This window comes from Sitophilus oryzae, unplaced genomic scaffold (genome assembly GCF_002938485.1).
Source record: "Sitophilus oryzae breed Bouriz unplaced genomic scaffold, Soryzae_2.0 scaffold_1500_pilon_pilon, whole genome shotgun sequence".
Lineage (NCBI taxonomy): Eukaryota > Metazoa > Arthropoda > Insecta > Coleoptera > Curculionidae > Sitophilus > Sitophilus oryzae.
In genome coordinates, this window is record NW_022146171.1 from 2,886,952 (window position 1) to 2,904,372 (window position 17,421).

At 34.2% G+C, this 17,421-nt stretch overlaps 1 protein-coding gene across 2 annotated transcripts in view; it reads left to right on the forward strand.

Moving 5' to 3' along the window:
- The window catches only part of LOC115878141 (transcriptional activator cubitus interruptus), a 234,971-nt gene that overhangs the window by 126,824 nt on the left and 90,726 nt on the right, over positions 1-17,421 (forward strand). The window contains exon 1 of one of the 2 annotated variants that reach the window (XM_030894518.1): positions 15,307-15,547. The exons of the other annotated variant lie outside the window; for it this stretch is intronic. The gene's annotated coding sequence lies outside the window, so the exon portion shown is untranslated. Of the gene's footprint in view, positions 1-15,306; positions 15,548-17,421 lie in introns of those variants that run through there. 2 annotated transcript variants of the gene reach the window in all.

Consider the following 17,421-nt stretch of genomic DNA (forward strand, 5'->3'; position numbering starts at 1 on the left):
ATGGTCATCACTCAAACAATTCCAAATAGGCACAAACCAGACCCGAAACTATATCGCTATAAAAGAAACCTGCAAAAAAGTAATACGGTTAGATCTGTACGAGCACTCAAACAGGAACAGTAATAGAGTTAGTCATTATCTTTTATTTGAATAAAAACGCGCACTGGATACCTTCGAATAATGATATAATTAGGCCTTTTCTAGACGGGCATTAATGGCCAACTCGTTTCACAAACGGAGGAAGCAATCGTGACGGTCGAGTCAGATTATGTTATTCTTAAGCTAAATCAAGTTAGAAGTTTTTTTTCGTTGCAACCGGTGTTGCAAGATGAGCTGTAGTTAAAATAGTAGGGATTTTGTATGATATTTATTCAAAATGTACATTCTAATTAGTTTGCATTTTCAACTTCTGTATACAGAAAATCAAATGCAATAAAAAATAATATAAAATAAATAATACAAATTAATATAATCTATACTAATATATAAAATCCTTAAGTGACTGACTCACTAATTAATCACGATCCTGCTCAAACCACTCAACGTAAGAAGCTGATTCTAGGGTGTAGAGGTTCGATAAGAAGGGATTTTTCGAAATTCCAGTTCCAAGGGGGTGAAACCACCCCTCAAATGTTACAATATTTTTTATTTAAAAAACGGTCAAGTTTGCGAAAAAACGCTTAAACACGTATATTTTGTTTTGTTTTTTCCATATCTTAAAATGTTTTAAAAATGTATACAGGGTGTTTTGAAAAATCTGGTCATTGATTAATCACAATCCTGCTTAAAGCGCTTGACGTAAAAAGCTGATTTTTGGAAAACGGGTTGACTAGGGTGTAGAGGTTCGATAAGAAGGGATTTTTTGAAACTCGAATTCTAAGAGGGTGAAACCACCCCTCAAATATTAGAATATTTTTTATTTAAAAACCGGTGAGTTTTTCGGAAAAACTCTTAAACCTCCTATTTTATTTTGCTAAGATTTTTTTAAAAATTTATACAGGGTGTTTCATAAAATATGACCATTGAATAATCACGATTCTGCTTAAACTGCTTGACGTTTAAAGCTGATTTTCGGCAAACGGATTGACTGTGGAGTGTAGAGGTTCGATAAACCCCTCTCTCGAACCTCAAATTCCAAGAGGGTGAAAACGCCCCTCAAATATTACAATATTTGTTATTTAAAAAACGGTTAGTCTTTCGGGAAAACGCTTGGACACGCATAATATATTTTGTTTTTTTACACATTTTGAATTTTTTTAAAAAATCATACAGGGTGTTCCAGAAAGTTGGGTAATTGATTAACCACGATTCTGCTTAAACTGCTTGACGTAAAAAGCTTATTTTTCGCAAACGTATTTTTCGAAAGTAAAATTCCAACGAGATGAAACTACCCCTCAAATATTACCAAGTTATATCGCCATATTGTTTTTTCTCATGCTGACGTAAATGAGAGAAAATTTTATTCAGTTTGTATGTTAATGGAAATTCTTGCTTTGCTTTATCATCACCATTACAAATGATTAATTCGACGCGAACGAAGTCGCGGGTACACGCTAGTATAATATAAACATTCAAATAATTTCCCCGGAAGATGGATTGGAAATGGTGAGCAGTATAATGATCGTGGGGGGGGGGGTATTACTTAACGTAATTTGTAAAAGTGAAATCACAACATTTACAATAAACAGTACAAAATGCATCGGAAATATAAGAAGAAGATATGTTCAAAGACCTATAAATAAAATTGAACGAATAATAAATTTCTGCAATAGGAAGGGTGGAAACCCTTTCGAACATGTAGAGCATTAGAAACTAGTTTGTAGAAGTTGATTTATTTATAATAACTACTATTAATATTATGCATATTAGATCGTACACTGAGATTTCAAATTCACAATAAAAAAAGTTAAAAATAATATCTTTAAATTGCTGACCTGAATATTATTTATTTGAATCTTTCAATTGGCTCAATTTTCCTTATTCAATATTAATTAGCGCTGATCAATATTGTTGCGATGAATATAATCAGATTAAATAATTCAAAAAACCAGAGTCGGACTTCAAATTATTTTAAATAATAATTAAATAATTTTATTGTTGTTAAGGTACACAAAACAAAAAAAAGCATAAAGTGTAGCATATCATTGTACTCAGGAGACCGAGTTTTTTCAAAAACTGAAATAAAAATGCAGGTCCGTAGGAAACACTTCTATGAAGAATGCATTTTTCTCATAAAATTAATAATAAAAAATCCTCTTGTAAAGACAATCCGGGGGCGTAATCTATATAAAAATACCACAAAAGTCACGGTTAGAACATAATCACCCATATACATAATTATGTTTTTCATAACAGGTTTACAGGTGACGATTATTCGTCAATACTGCCAACAATAATCCCCAACCGAGAAAAAATAACGAAAATACCCCGCGCGCTACGCCTATGTGTCGCGCAGGAATGCGGCTCTATTATGGAATCAAGTTCCACAAACACACGCATTAACACGGTGAGGCCGCTCTCCAATTTACATCTCAATATTTATCTTCTTTTACGACTAATCGGCCTACCTGTGCAACCACTGCCAGCAGCCACTGCAGGGCCTACCCAACTTAGCACCGAGTATGTTACAATCGGCTCGGCTATAGTGTTATATACGGCCACTATTTATTTTTCTTTTACTATTTATTTTCGTAAGAAATCAGACTTCAGGCGTTGGAAAACACAAAACACGTCGACACGGTGACATGTTCGAGTGAGTTGCGCGTCGGGAACTAACGAACTATAGCAAGAGACGTGTTGACTTAAAAGATTTCTTGTTATAGACTTGTCTAATTTTATCGGAATAGTTGACGTGGGTATCGTGAGATCGACAAGTTCTTGAATTAGGGAAAAGTACATGCTTGCTATTTGGACTGAACTTTTTGTGTCTAAACATTGACACTGCAGTCTTATAGTCTTATGCTTAATTTGTGATACTAAAATCAGCGAATTATTTCGATTACGTATACTAGATTCCATCCATATCTGAAGACATAAAGGACTCCTTATACACCTTCTGGCAACTATTTATATTGCTATAAAGTTTTTCGTTCCTACATCATCTCTACTGCCAGAAATCAACCGAAGAATTAAGTTAGCATGAAGTACTTATGGAAGAAACTCAATTATATTTAAATCTAGAATGCCACTTTATCTAAAGAAGAAAACATTAGACCCATGTGTAGTACCAGTCATGACCTATACATGCGAAGCCTGGACTTTTCTTGCATGACTCACCAATATTACAGTAGAAGGTTGAAACCTTTGGTGTCATAACAGCAATATAAAACAATATTTCAACACAATGTCAGTTTTTAGTATTAATCATCTGCTGATGATGCTAACATGGTTAGCGAAACGCGCGTCCAGTGCAGTGGTAAAGTGTTTTGGTGTATTGTCGTGAATTAGTGTTTTATTTTGCTTTCGATTTTGATGACTCACCAATTCGCTCAACTACCAGATTATTAGATTACTCAAATTGCCCTTTGTTACATGCCAAATGTAGAATGTTTAGGAGGGGAGTTAATCACCGCGACCTTACAGATCTATTTTGTTCCCTTTTCTTGAGCTATAACGAGTTATAACTCATCATACAATCTCAGGGCTTTAACAAAAGCCAGTATCTGAGACGGCTCTATAGAGACCAGCTCTCCATCCTCGACATTAGCCGTATCAAAGTTCATGACACGAACGGTCGTCGTCAAAAGGTGTTCTGGTGTTTCCCCACAGAATCTGCATTTACCGTTGTTTTTCAGCTTCAGCCTACTGAAGTGTTCGTTGAGGAGACAGTGTCCTATTAGAAACGCCGCGATAATTGGAAGATTTTTTTTTACTTAAATCAAGGAAAATCTTTGATTTTTCTGAGGAACTTTTTCGAGTGTCTTAGACCGTTGGAGGACACCCAAAAGGTTTCGAATGGAGTCTTCCAGGTTCTTCAGTTCCGCTTTCAGTTGGTTCCCGCTGGGAAAACAAAACGGTTCTGGTCCTGTTAGTGGAGTGTTCGCTCCTTTTCTAGTTAGATCATTTGCTTTTTCATTGCTTTCTATCCCTTGGTGAGCAGGCACCCCGAGTAGGAAGACTTTATTTTCTTTGCCTAATTTGTTGAGCTTCTCTAGAAATTCTTTGACCAATTTCGAATTGATTGTTACTCACATGCCAAAACAAAGCTGGCATAAATGACTCGGCACTACGCAGTCAAATAATAGCAACAATAAGAGCGCTGTATAAGAAAACCAGTCAGTACTTTTTTCTATATCACAAGTATATCTACAAGATCACGTGTGTTACCTGGGTATTCTGTTTACTTTATTCTATCATCCCCTATGCTCCCCTCTTACCCTAGCATGAACAACATACATGTATTAATTAGTAGAAATAAAATTATTCGTTTTTTCTTCTGATTGGTAAATTCTGCACATGGCTTCGTCCATCAATACAGTGAGTTTTGAATGCCTATTGAACAGTGCAACAAAATGCCTATTAACAATGCCTTACAACGCATTGTTAAGAGCCCCACTACATCTTTTGCTTATCAGGACAGTCGTAAATTTTCTGTCTCTCTCGTTTGGTAACACACATATGGAAATTGGCACGTGAAGCCGGTCTTTTCCAAACGTGTATACAATGTATTAATTAATATGAAATTGTATAAAGATATACCTACTTAATTTCAAAAATTAATTATCACGAAACGGTTAAAACAGAGACATCATCAAGTTTAAGCGATGACGAAAAGAAAAAAATGGAACAACTTAATTAACGCGCCGGACCGAAAGTCGAATAATAACAACAAAAGCAGCGCTGCTGAGGCCAGAAGAGAAGAGTACGAAGAAGAAGAAGAAAAAAGGCATCAGGCCAAGATACGCCGTAGCGTCCATTTTTACCCCTGCGGCCGTTTAACGTTCCGCTTAATTAGTGCGCTCCTCGTTTTCGTTTTTTACCAACAGGTGGGTCCTGAGCCAGAGAGAGGGCACCAACCCAGCTCGAACGAAACCCGATATTAGTAGGCCCGAACTCGATTTACTCTCTCAAACCTCGATGCTTCGACATGAATTTATTACTTAATGGGTTAATAAAAACGGCCGTGTCGGAATTGGGTTATGTATGAGCAGATAGAAGCCGTTACTATGGGCCGTATCACGCGATTCGACTGCGAAGAGAAGATGCGAATTCTTCAGATACGTTGAAAGACTTCTTTCAGTATCGGTCTCACCGTTGATGGAATATCCGATAACTCGTCTTAAACATCTATACTATATTTCGTTACCAAATTCTTCAGATCCCAACTTACTGTCGTTATCAGTATTGCCAACTCACTAGGAATCGTACTAAATTTAGTAGGTTTCGCAGAAACCTCGGTAGGGAATTATATCGTTAGTAGGATTATTATTAAATAGTCAACCGAAGAATTAAGTTAGCATTGAGTACTTATAGAAGAAACTCAATCATATTCAAATCTAGAATGCTACTTTATCTAAAGAAAACATTCAACCAATGTGTACTACCAGTCATGACCTATTCATGCGAAACCTGGACTCTTAAAACGGACATTATAAGGAAACTGCAGGTCGCACAACGCTCAATGGAACGAAATATGCTGGGAATAACCAAGAAAAACCGCAAAAAAATAGAATGGCTACGACAAAAGACCCAGGTACAAAGGTACGACAAAGTAGTCATCCACAGAATCAAATCCCTCAAGTGGCAATGGGCAGGACACCTGACAAGAAGGACGGACAACAGATGGACAACAAAAATTATAGCATGGTACCACGAGGCATTAAGAAACCTAGAAGAAGACCAAACCTGAGATGGGACCATGGTATTAGGAAATTAGCAGGGATAACTTGGGTTGGACCAGTTTTTAGCCTCAAAATTAAATAAATGGATAGGTACATTGTGAATTCCCAAACATCAATATACTAATGTCATCCTTAAACCATACTCCCAATCTCAGAATATGAATTCCCTTGCCAGGGATTTACACAGAGTATTTCGCATCATTTATTTCCTCAAGCTTGGATGAAACCTGTGTCGTCCTGTTTTTTTTTAATTTAAAATTGATTTTCTTTTGAAATTTAGTAAGATTGTAGTAGGACAAATAGCGAAGAGTTGGCAACTAGTCGTTTAATATCTTAATAGTTATCAACTCTATTATCTTGAAAAGCATTTTCCAAAATGAATCTCACTATAGACAGGTCTGCAAATATTCTGTAAGTAACGACCCTTTACAATGGTATTTTTTAAGATTTTTCTGAGCTTGTTTGCTATTTTCATTTATTTAACATACCGGGTGTTGCATCGTCGTTGGGAACATAGGAAATCCCATGCAAAATTTGAACTGTCCATATATTGGCTCCCCTATGGATTTTATAGCGAAGTCGTAAATGGACTTTTTAAAGGTCTACATTTGGTAAACACACATGCCAAATTTGAACAATTTTGGACAATTCGATTTTAGGTAATTTGAGAAAAACTTAATCGATTTTTATATTAAAACCGAACAGGTAACAATCAAACACCAGTCAAAAACTGACAAACCTTAGGTTTACAAACTATGATTTTGTCATTGCCAAAAGTAATTTTAATATTTAGGGAAAATTAACCGAAACATGTCAGATACACTGTCTAATCTATTTCCCGCGTATTTTATCATGTTCACTTTTTCTTTATGTGTATAACAATAAATTATTACTAGTACTGAATATTAAAATTTTATTAAAATTAAGTTACGTTTGTAAATGACGCTGACAACTTAAGGAATGTCGGTTCTTGACTGGTATTTGATTGTTACCTATTCAGTTTTAATTTAAAAATCGATTAAGTTTTTCTCAAATTACCTAAAATTGGCTTGTCGAAAATTGTTCAAATTTGGCATTTGTGTTTACCAAATGTAGACCTTTAAAAAGTCTATTTACGACTTCGCTATAAAATCCATAGGAGAGCCAACCCAACGACGATGCAACACCCGGTATACGAAAGCCTTAATATCAGCTCAAAATTTAATCTATGGCAATCTTAAAAGACTGACTTTGGAAGTCCCAATACAGATTTAGGATCTATAAGGTCAGCTTTGCTTCCTTCTCAGAAAATTATCCACTGCTTTGAATTGTTTCCAAAGAAAATATAGTTAAAATGCTTAAAAATTTAAAGGAAAGTTATAGCTTAGAGCTGCTTAGATCTTTCGTAAGCTCATTAATGCCGTTCGTAAGTCCAGAACATTTCTTTCGCGCTGCAAGAACACGGCAGTGACAAGAATAACCACAAATCAGTAGTTGATCCAGAAATTTCTAGAATTCTAGAATGTTGGGAAAAGTCACCAGGATAGAGACAGGCGAAATCGTTTATAGTAGAACATTCGGTAGGTTAGGTTAGGTTAACACAGCATTTTTATTAAAATGTAGGCAGATCGCTGGTGTATAATAGGTAAAGGACCGGTCCCAATACACTTCCTTGTGGTACGCTTGCACTTGCCTGAATTTTTCTCAGGTTAGAGTAGGCATCATCTTGCTTAATCCTGAAGTAGCGTTTCAATATGTATGATTTTAAGATTTCTGGATACTGGGCAGAAAGTTGTATTTTGATTTTGTGGTTTAAGTTTGACGATTGTGCGACATCTAAAAATATTGCCGAACATATTATACCTTCTTCTCTTCAAATGAATTGTCAATCACACTGATGATCCTGTGAACCTGGTCAATCGTGGAATGTTATTGATTTCTAAAGTCAAATTGATGATTGGAAATCTGGTTTTACATTGTTACCTTCTTTAGTTTTATTTTAAAAATTGATGCAGTTTTTCTTAAATTACTTAAAACCGCCTTATCCAAAATTGTTCAAATTTGACATGTGTATTTGGCATACGCAGACCTTTAAAAACCTATTTACGGTTAGCTGTAAAATTAATAGGGGTGCCAATATTTGGAAAGTTTAAAATTTGCATGGGATTTTCTATGTTTTCAACGACAATGCACCACCCGGTATATTCTACCAACACGGACAAATAATATTTTCGTTACAGTCAGAAATTGCATTTGATTTTATTAACATAATAATACTCCAAGCCTGATTGTAGATAGAAATCTTTGAACTAGTCTGTTACTTAAGAGACTCCACGGATTAATGGTTCAATTCAATAAACAATGCTGAATTATTAACAGACTACTTTCAAATACCTCTGCTATTGTATAACAGTGTAACAATATTATAATACATTTTGACAACAAACTATTCGTATATTTTAAACTAGTTCTAAGCTTTAGGTAGTATTTTTGTTTTGCAGATTTTTTAATGACTTTTTTTTATTTTCAGGTAAGCTCAAAAGATTATGCTGAGAAAATAATTAGCATGTATATAGGATATACAATAGTGATTTCAATGCATCAGTAGGTAAGTTTGTATTTGTGTTTAGATCGCATCTATTGTTAAATATCTATTATTGAACAATTATCATTATTATTGCTTCCAAAAACAGTTTAGATAAAGAATGCGTTTCGGTAAAGAAGATATCGGTCAGGAGATTCAGCAGAGATCACACCCGCGAATACTAAAAAATACAAGTTAAATATGCAGAAGCAGTTCACAAACTGTTAAGAAACTGGCACTTATTCTTGAAGGGGGGATTAACCCTAGCTCTAATTGAGCCTAATTATAGAGTCTCTACTGTATATTATAGTCTGTCCAACGACAAGATCCTTGACAGTGATAGATGTGTCTGTCATTTTATTTTCAAATTAGTTTATTTTATTTTACAAAGATTTAAGTTGGTACAATTAGAACGCATAGCAGAAAATTCAGAAAATTAATATATTTAAAATTTGTGTGACAAATGATTACTTCAAAATATTGTGAAAAAAACGAGAAAGAGTATAAAATTGAGAAAATCTAATCGAGTTATTTTATTAAAAACAACTACAGTATGTGTTAATACAAAACAAGCAAGGGTTTATTTAAAAAAAATACCACATACCAAAAAAGATTTCCGGCTTTCAAGCTCAAGCAACTTCCTGCATTTATTGTTAGATACATTTATCAACATAATTATTCAATATGATTATTATTTACCTATCGTGTGCTGCTATTTTACAGACACTCCAGTTTTTGGTATCATATACAAGATAGTATACAAACTTTAGTTGTGGCTAATACATCTCTCTGGCCATAATCTCTGGCAAACTGTCTCTGGCGGTCTCTGGGCACTGAATATTAACTGTAAACTATGGTCTAGGTCAACACTTAATTTTCCCGCGAGTTTTCCTCCACTTAATTTTAAAAAATACGAAACACGCGTAATAACACAGTCCAAAATGCAAAATGCATAATATTTATCATTTCTATTTGACATAATTTGTCACAAAATTATAACCTATAAATTGGCAAGAATTTGACAACTCTCAAAAATCTTAAGACGAGTTCACACGCATTTTTTTTTGTCGCTCATCTTTCTGTCAAAACAATAATATTGAAATATGATCTGTCATTTTTGAAATAAACCAATAAAACTGGTTAAAAACAACAAGAGATGACGCATGACGGATTTATATATAAACCCATCCATAGTTAACTTAAAAATTATTAGAAACTTTTTTTAGTTAAATAAATGGATTGGTATGGACGTCATCTACTTTTTATCTGTCATCGTCTGTCGAAATCTTACCTGAAAAAAAAAACAGAGTTACGATGTCTCTTTACCTCTGTTAACTCATCTCTACAAACTAAAAGACGCTCATCAGATATGCATTCTTACGTGGTGATATTCAAATGTAACATCTGCGATTTGCCAAGCCGTCACAAAAGAAAGAATACGCATTAAATATTAACGAAGTTAATATCACACCGATACGAGCCGTATACAAGCAATTAACTTATTACGATGAAGTCTTTATGCGAAAGGCTATTTCTTTGTTACGGCACGCTGATTCGAACCGACGAACAATACCGGGTTCCTTTCATTATCTCTCAGAGTCTCTTTTTATCGGAAAAAATCTGTCAACTCATCTCACCATCCGTCAGTCAGTCAGGTACCCAGCAGAAATACTGTTACTTTTATCCAGCTGACCATGTCCCTTGTTTTTACTGCACGGTCACATTTTGAGGTATCTTTTGGTACACTTTATATTCTCAAGTAAAACTTGTATCAATTTAAGTCAAAAAGTTTTTCGTATGATTATACAGAAAATACTATGCGAATGTGTGAAATTTTATATTGGTGAAATAACTAGACGTTTAAATGTTCAAATTAAAGAATATAAAGATTATTTAATGAAATTATTAATTAAAAAAAATTGTGTGTGCACCATGTGCACATATTCAAAGTGAAACTTCTTACTTCTTGAAACGTCTGACTGTCTGTCCGTCTGCCCATCTGTCCGTTTGAGGACTCCATTTGGATACCTCTATCCACGTGCCGAGTTTGATTCCAATCGACCCATAATTACGAAAAATCCTGATGATTTTGTCCATTTTTGCCATTAATTGGCTAAATATTAAAGACAGACAAAAATTACAATTTGCATGTTTTTTACACAGAATTTTGCGGAATGGTTTTCCTCAGTATTTGACTTGAAACATTTGCACGGCGCTATATCAGCGATCTCCTACCTGGCATCCTAGATGTACAATTCCAACTTAAATCTATACTCCCATGATTTACATACGTTCACTTTCAAAACAAAACTTAAAACATATATGTTGAGCGGATATAGAATTACACAGTAATTTGATTTATTAATTTTGTATCCTTTACTTTGCGTTGTTGATTTTCTTTTTCTCTAAAGTATATTGTTTATTTTTACTTTTCTTACTCATTTTTTTTTCTTTGAATGTTATTTTTTAAGAATGTATTATATTATTTACTTCTTTGAAAAAAAGTTCGTATAAATGTATGTCCTGTACTGCTTAGTTTCGGATATAGAGGGTGTAGAAGTTTCATTTTTATTTCGATTTTTCCAAATAATTTCTGAAGTAAAGTCAATATTTGGATGAAAATTGGTGTTTGGGAATTTTTTGACATGAGAAAAATTTGATTTTGATGTCAGTATGACTCCTAGTTGTAGGGGGCGTCACCTACATGTGTTTTAACTGTTTTGAAGAATATAATAACTTTTCGTCCGTACCTGTCTAAAACTACTGAGTGAAAAAATATACATTTCCGTATTTTTTTACGAAAAAAATGTTTGTAAAAATCGCCACGTACAACCGTTCTCAAGATATTTAGTAGGATGGAAGTAGTCGAAGTAGTTATTGACAAAAAATAAACGTGTTGAGTAGATAGTTATTTGAATGAAGTGATTAAACTTTTTATTTCTTTAAATTAATCATAATTTTTGTTCGAAAAAATGATGGTAAAACAGCTTGTGTTGAACTTTTGGCACAAAATCATTTCAAATTTGTGATTTCAGTCTAATAACTATTTAGTCAACATATTTAATTTATGTCAATGATGACAGGTATTGATAAATTCGATTCCAAATATCTCGAGAACTATTACTCGTAACGATTTTACCAAGAGACCTTTTTTACGTAAAAGATGTCGTAAATGTATGTTTTTCACAGAGTAGTTTTATACAGGTACGGACGAAAAGTTATTACTTTTCAAACCAGTTAAAAAATATGTAGGTGGCGCCCTCTACAAGTAGGAGTTATATTGACATCAAAATCAAATTTCTCATGTCAAAAAACTCCTTACACCAATTTTCATCCAAATATTGACGTTACTTTAGAAATTATTTGGACAAATTCGGAATAAAAATGAAACTTCTACTAAGCATTTTAGGACATACGAACTTTTTTACTTATAGGTATATCTTTATCTGCAGAATACGCTGCCAAAGTTACCGGAATACAGTTCAGATGCACCCAGTATATTATAACATTCACGGAACTCGGATCCGAAGTAGACAGACAATACAAACATTATAATGAAAGAAATGAAATTCAAAAAAAAAATATTAAACGAAAAATACAAGATGTTTTTTGTAATCATTTATAAATAAAAGAATAATAAATGAGTTTTGTGTTAAATAATATCTAGCGGTTTTGGCATTTTATTGCAATGAAAATTGCAATTTTAACTAAACAAAACGTAGTTTACCTCCTTTTCAAATATGTCAAAGAAAACTCAAAATATAATTATTGAAAATGAAAAATGTCAAATTTGCAAAGAAAAATTTCATGACAACCGACAAGATTTGCCATGACTACCAACATAAAGCCTTCTCTATAGGGCAATTCGTTTAGTTGATGCGACAGCGTCCTCTCATTTTTTAACAACACAAACCAAGTCCAGTTCATACGTATCTGCACTCGTGCGTCGTTCAACATTCCATCATTCCAATAATATTAAAATATGTTATTCTTGAAATAAACCAATAAGACTGACGATAAGCAACAAGAGAGAACACCATGACGGATTTATATATAAACCCTGCATAGTTAACTTAAAAAATATTACAAACTTTTTTTAGTGAAATAAATGGATTGTCATCGGAACTGTCATCGTCTGTCGAAATCTTCCCTGAGTCGTAAAACAGAGTATAGTTAATTGATTAAAGGCATTTCTTGATCGATTTCTATTATCTTCGGCGTTAAAATACGAAATAATTAACGGGCGTTATTAAATCGACATGTCAAAACCACGCCAAGTTCATCTCCAGAAGAGATAATTTAGATTTTCGAAGGCACCTGCGAAAGATTAATTTTAATTTTTCGTTAATTTATCATGTCATGATGCTGTTCTCGGGCAGCGCAGCTCTTCACCGTCGTCGTCTCTCTTCCACGAACAACACGGACGAATTTTTGTTTAGTAATATTTTTTAATTGCGTTCGCTCTCTGTTGATATAGACATTCCTACGGATGTTCTTCGCTCAGTCAGGTAAAGAAAAGAACATAATGTTGGATAACAAACGTGAAAGAAAACTTCTTACAATAGGAATTTTCTAGAATTAAATTAAATACAAAAGAATAATGCGTTGAACAGAAGCTAAACATGCTATTTTAACGAAATTAAGAAGGCAAAAAGCAGGTTTAGTACATATGTATTCTCAGACGCAAAAAAACTCAAGGGAAAAATTTTTAGTCAAATTTTAGTGTGACTATTGTGATTATTATGAGTGTTATATTTTTTATATTTTAAGCCCTATTTTAATGATTTTTTAGCAAACTGTGTATATTTCAACTTTTAATTCGTAAACTCAGTTTTTTTTATAAATTTTAGTAGTTGGCTTATTATACGCTTATGCTTAAAACACCCTATGCAGTAATTTCGTGAGCAAATTTTCTTAAAACATTACGTTTCGGCTAGGACCATGTCTCCTAAGCATTTTGTTTTTTGGATCATGTCAGTACATCCTTTTGTTAATTTATGAGAGCGAAATAAACTTACCACCAATTTGCAATTTTTTCAATTATCATTTCTTTTTGAGATTATTTTTCAATATGACGAGATGGCTTTGGTGATTATTGTGAACTATATACTTGTGAACTGCCCAGCAAATGTTCGACAAATATGAACCCTATAGAACACGTTTGAGAAATGGTTGGCAGGAGGGTTAGAGGTCGCGAAGTTACACCAGCTTCATTAAATGAAACTTCCTTCATTAAAAACTTCATTAAATAATGCCTGGGTCCTTAAAGAAGAATCGAAAACCGAGGGAAAAACACAACGCAATATGATATTATACGGTCTCATTGACAGTATGAACGTACGCCTACACTTCAGGCATTTATAGTAGCCAAAGGACGCAATACAAAGTTTTAGGGTATTTTTTAGTTTTTTTTTTCTGTTTGTATTCTTGATTACTACAGTTGTTTCCTTTAATATCGTTACCTTTTATCGTTATTACTGTTTATTAAAACCCGGATTATATCGTAACTTTTTAACGATTTTTTTTGATTTAGTATATGGTATGCAATGCAGCATAATATGACATTACGACAACACTTACCTCGTCATATTGAAAAATCATTGTCATCGAAAAGTAGGGATACCTAACTGAAAAAATTGCAATTTTTGGTGCCATTATTCTCTTAAAAATTAAGGTATGTGTTGATGAGACAAAAAAAATGCTCTTGAGAGACATGATTCTGGTAGAAAAATAATGTTTGAGGAAAATTTGCTCACGAAATTATTGCACAGGGTGTTTTAAAGTTAAGGCAATAAACAACTATTCGATAAACCCTGTAAACACTTTAAATTTGACGAAATTTTTTTCCGTTGCGTTTTTTTTTGCATCTGAGTGTATTGCCGTCTTCAAAAAAGTCTTAATTGCATAGTTTCTCCGCTTCTAGCCTTACTTTCCCAAATAGAAAGTGTCGCTTGCGATCCAGGGCCTCGCAGAGTCATGTTAGGTGCTCTATTGTTTCAGGATTTTTATCGCAGAGCCTGCATCAAAGCCTTCCTTGATACAGGTTGAGTTTGTTCAGGTAGCATTTGGCAGCCATATGTTCTGCCAAGAGAGCTGTTGTCACGACGGTTGGAGGCTTGATGATATCTTGAGTAAAATTGTCGGTTTAGACTCTCGCTAAATTTTATATGGCTGAGTACGGCGTATCAGACACCGCTAAAACACAGTAGTCCCCTAACTGCAAAAAACCTTAATTTAAAAACTTTGCTTATATTTTCAATCGTCATTTTAACAGTACTGTTGGCACTCAAGTACAGTTTCTAAGTTTGGTTTGTCAGATCGAAATCCAGCAATGTTGGCCTGATGATGGCAATACATTCCCGAAACCGGTCATCGTCATCGGATGGTTGTTTCGTTCACTCTGATGAACCCAATGCACAAATTCGCATACTTGTAGAGGTTAAAACCTTTTTTTCTGTATACTGTTTGATATTTTCAATGTTATAATTATTATTGTTCGCAAGTAATATACCTAAATGAATTTTTATAACCCCAATAACGCAGTTATTATTTAATATTTCTTATTTATTTCTACGGACTGGATGTTACGCCAATGGTATCTATCATGAACAATCGTGCGCAATAATAAAGCAATTACTGCGTTTTGGGTAAATCATCGGGGCCGACCGTAAGAAAACGAAACAAAACAAAGAGAAGAAGAAGAAGAGGAGGAAGACGAGGGCACCAGCGACAGAACAACGAAGACGAAGAACAAAAAATTGCGCGCCGCTTTTGTTCGGTTATTCGTTGGTATCGATTACTCCCCAGGACTAAACATCATAATCCTGTCGGCAGTCGCTGATTGCAGGACGAAGAGCGAATCGCATCGCACTTGGGTGGTCGCAGGATTTTCAATCTTCAATCAGTTGCCTCGTGGACGTCTTACTCGACTGCCGCTGTTGCAGACGCGGTCCGCTCTGTTGTTGTGTTGTTGTTTGCCGGCGAAACGTCGACGTTAGGTTGGGCAGGAATCGCGAGCTGCCCGGTGGATTACTATCCTGCAACGTTTTTTTGAATCCGTGTAGATTGATGTGAGTTGTACCTAGATCTGTCGATTATTTCTTATGACTTATGCTTGGGACTTCGTGTACAGTGTTTAGTAAAAGTAAGTCTGTTAATTATTTAAAGGATTTGTAAAATATCTTTAAAAGTTCGGAACGGCAATTAAACAAACAGGTACCAATGACAGTTCCTTAGCAAGGGCGTATTACACGTAAACCTTTAAATTTATTGACGGTTCTTCGGAAAAAAACTAATTTTAATTTTATCGTTCTTTCATTTATCATCTATTCCAAAAACGATTTTTCATAAACTCGAAATTAATACAAAAAAACTTCAGCGAATTTCTTAGTTGGCATTAGGACAAAACTGTCTATTACTTTCTAAACTTATATACTAAATTAACGCTGAATTCCATGTTTATCAGATTCATTTTACCGCATCGTCTGATTGCTTCGTTCACAGCTCATCGGAATATTCGATCTATATTAGATCAAACCTTTGCCGCACGCATCCTTTAATGGACAAAAAGGATTTTAGCGTGGTCGCGTAACAATTTGTTTTTCTAGGATTGTACACCCCTAAAATATTGAACCACGCGCCCCCCACTGACTGGCAGGAACATAGGTATTCCGTCTTACTTCGTTCTAGTTCTTTCAAAGCATAATATTTGCAAATACCAACTCTTCAAACCTTTCATAGAGGTGGGTTCCTAGTTCCTATGGATATGTTGATTTGTCTGAAAATCTAGAGCAATAAAAACAGAGAACTAGAAGGAATGGGACCATTGTAGCTGTTCATATTTTTTCCACCTCGGTTTTCACATTTATATTGTATACATCTTTTGATACTCACATAGACATTTAATCGCCTGTAATTTGAGGAATTTATTTTCAATTATTTTCAATTAATTATTTTTTTAATTATTAACATCTATTCAATGATCTTTATCAAAAATATGTTAATAAGCTCTTTGAATTCAGTTATTATTGATCTTCTACTGATCTAGTTGGTCAAATATATCTTTGATAACAATAATTCTTACATGATATTTCCTAAATTTCCAAAAAATGGAGGTATTTTTTCTTAGGACAAATATTTGTATTCTTCGCACTGTTTTATATTGCTGACTTCTAGGTTAGGGTCTACTTGTCTATCGTCCGCCATTTTTAGATATTCTGTTTTTGTCATGTTCGTTTTCAATCCCCGTTCTGCCTACTCCTCTTTCAATTTTCTGAATATATAGTCGATATCTTCCTCATCATTAACAACTATAACCTGATTATCGGCGAACAACAGGGTTGTCAAGCAATCTATATCCCCGTTCCTGAGCATTTACGTGTCCATACATCCAGAGCTTCCTTGATAGAGATTTTAAACAAAGTGGGTGACAAGCAATAACCCTGTTTAAGTTCCTTCGAGATCTTGAAGGGTGCTGATATATTTTTTCCAATTTTCACTGCGCTTGTTGTACGTTTTTAATGTTATGTATTGTTTAGGCCAATTTTCGTCAGGGTTTTGAAAAGTTGTGCTAAGGGTAGGTACCGTATTGTATGCTTTTTGAAGGTCGATGAAAATCAGATGGGTGGATAAATGTTGAGCTATTTTCTTTTCAAAAACTTGTTGAAAGGTAAAAAAATATTCTAAGCATGATCTATGATCTTCGAAGCGAAAAGCACTTTGCTCCTCCAGTTCTTGACATTCCATTTCAATTATCGTTTTCTGAATTCTACCATACAACCTCTCCATCGAACTGGTGACACTGATACCTCTATAATTTTTACATATATTTGATTTCAATTAAACTTTTAGTTACGTAATCGAGAACGCGATTTTTAAAGTCATTGTTGCCAACCATGGACATATTTCGGCGCCGGGCTGACTAACTGTAATTTAAATTTCGCGCTGGGGATACAGGTGGTAGCTCTGCTGTAAAAAATATCAAGTTGCATTTATTTATTTATTTCCTGACATTGTCAT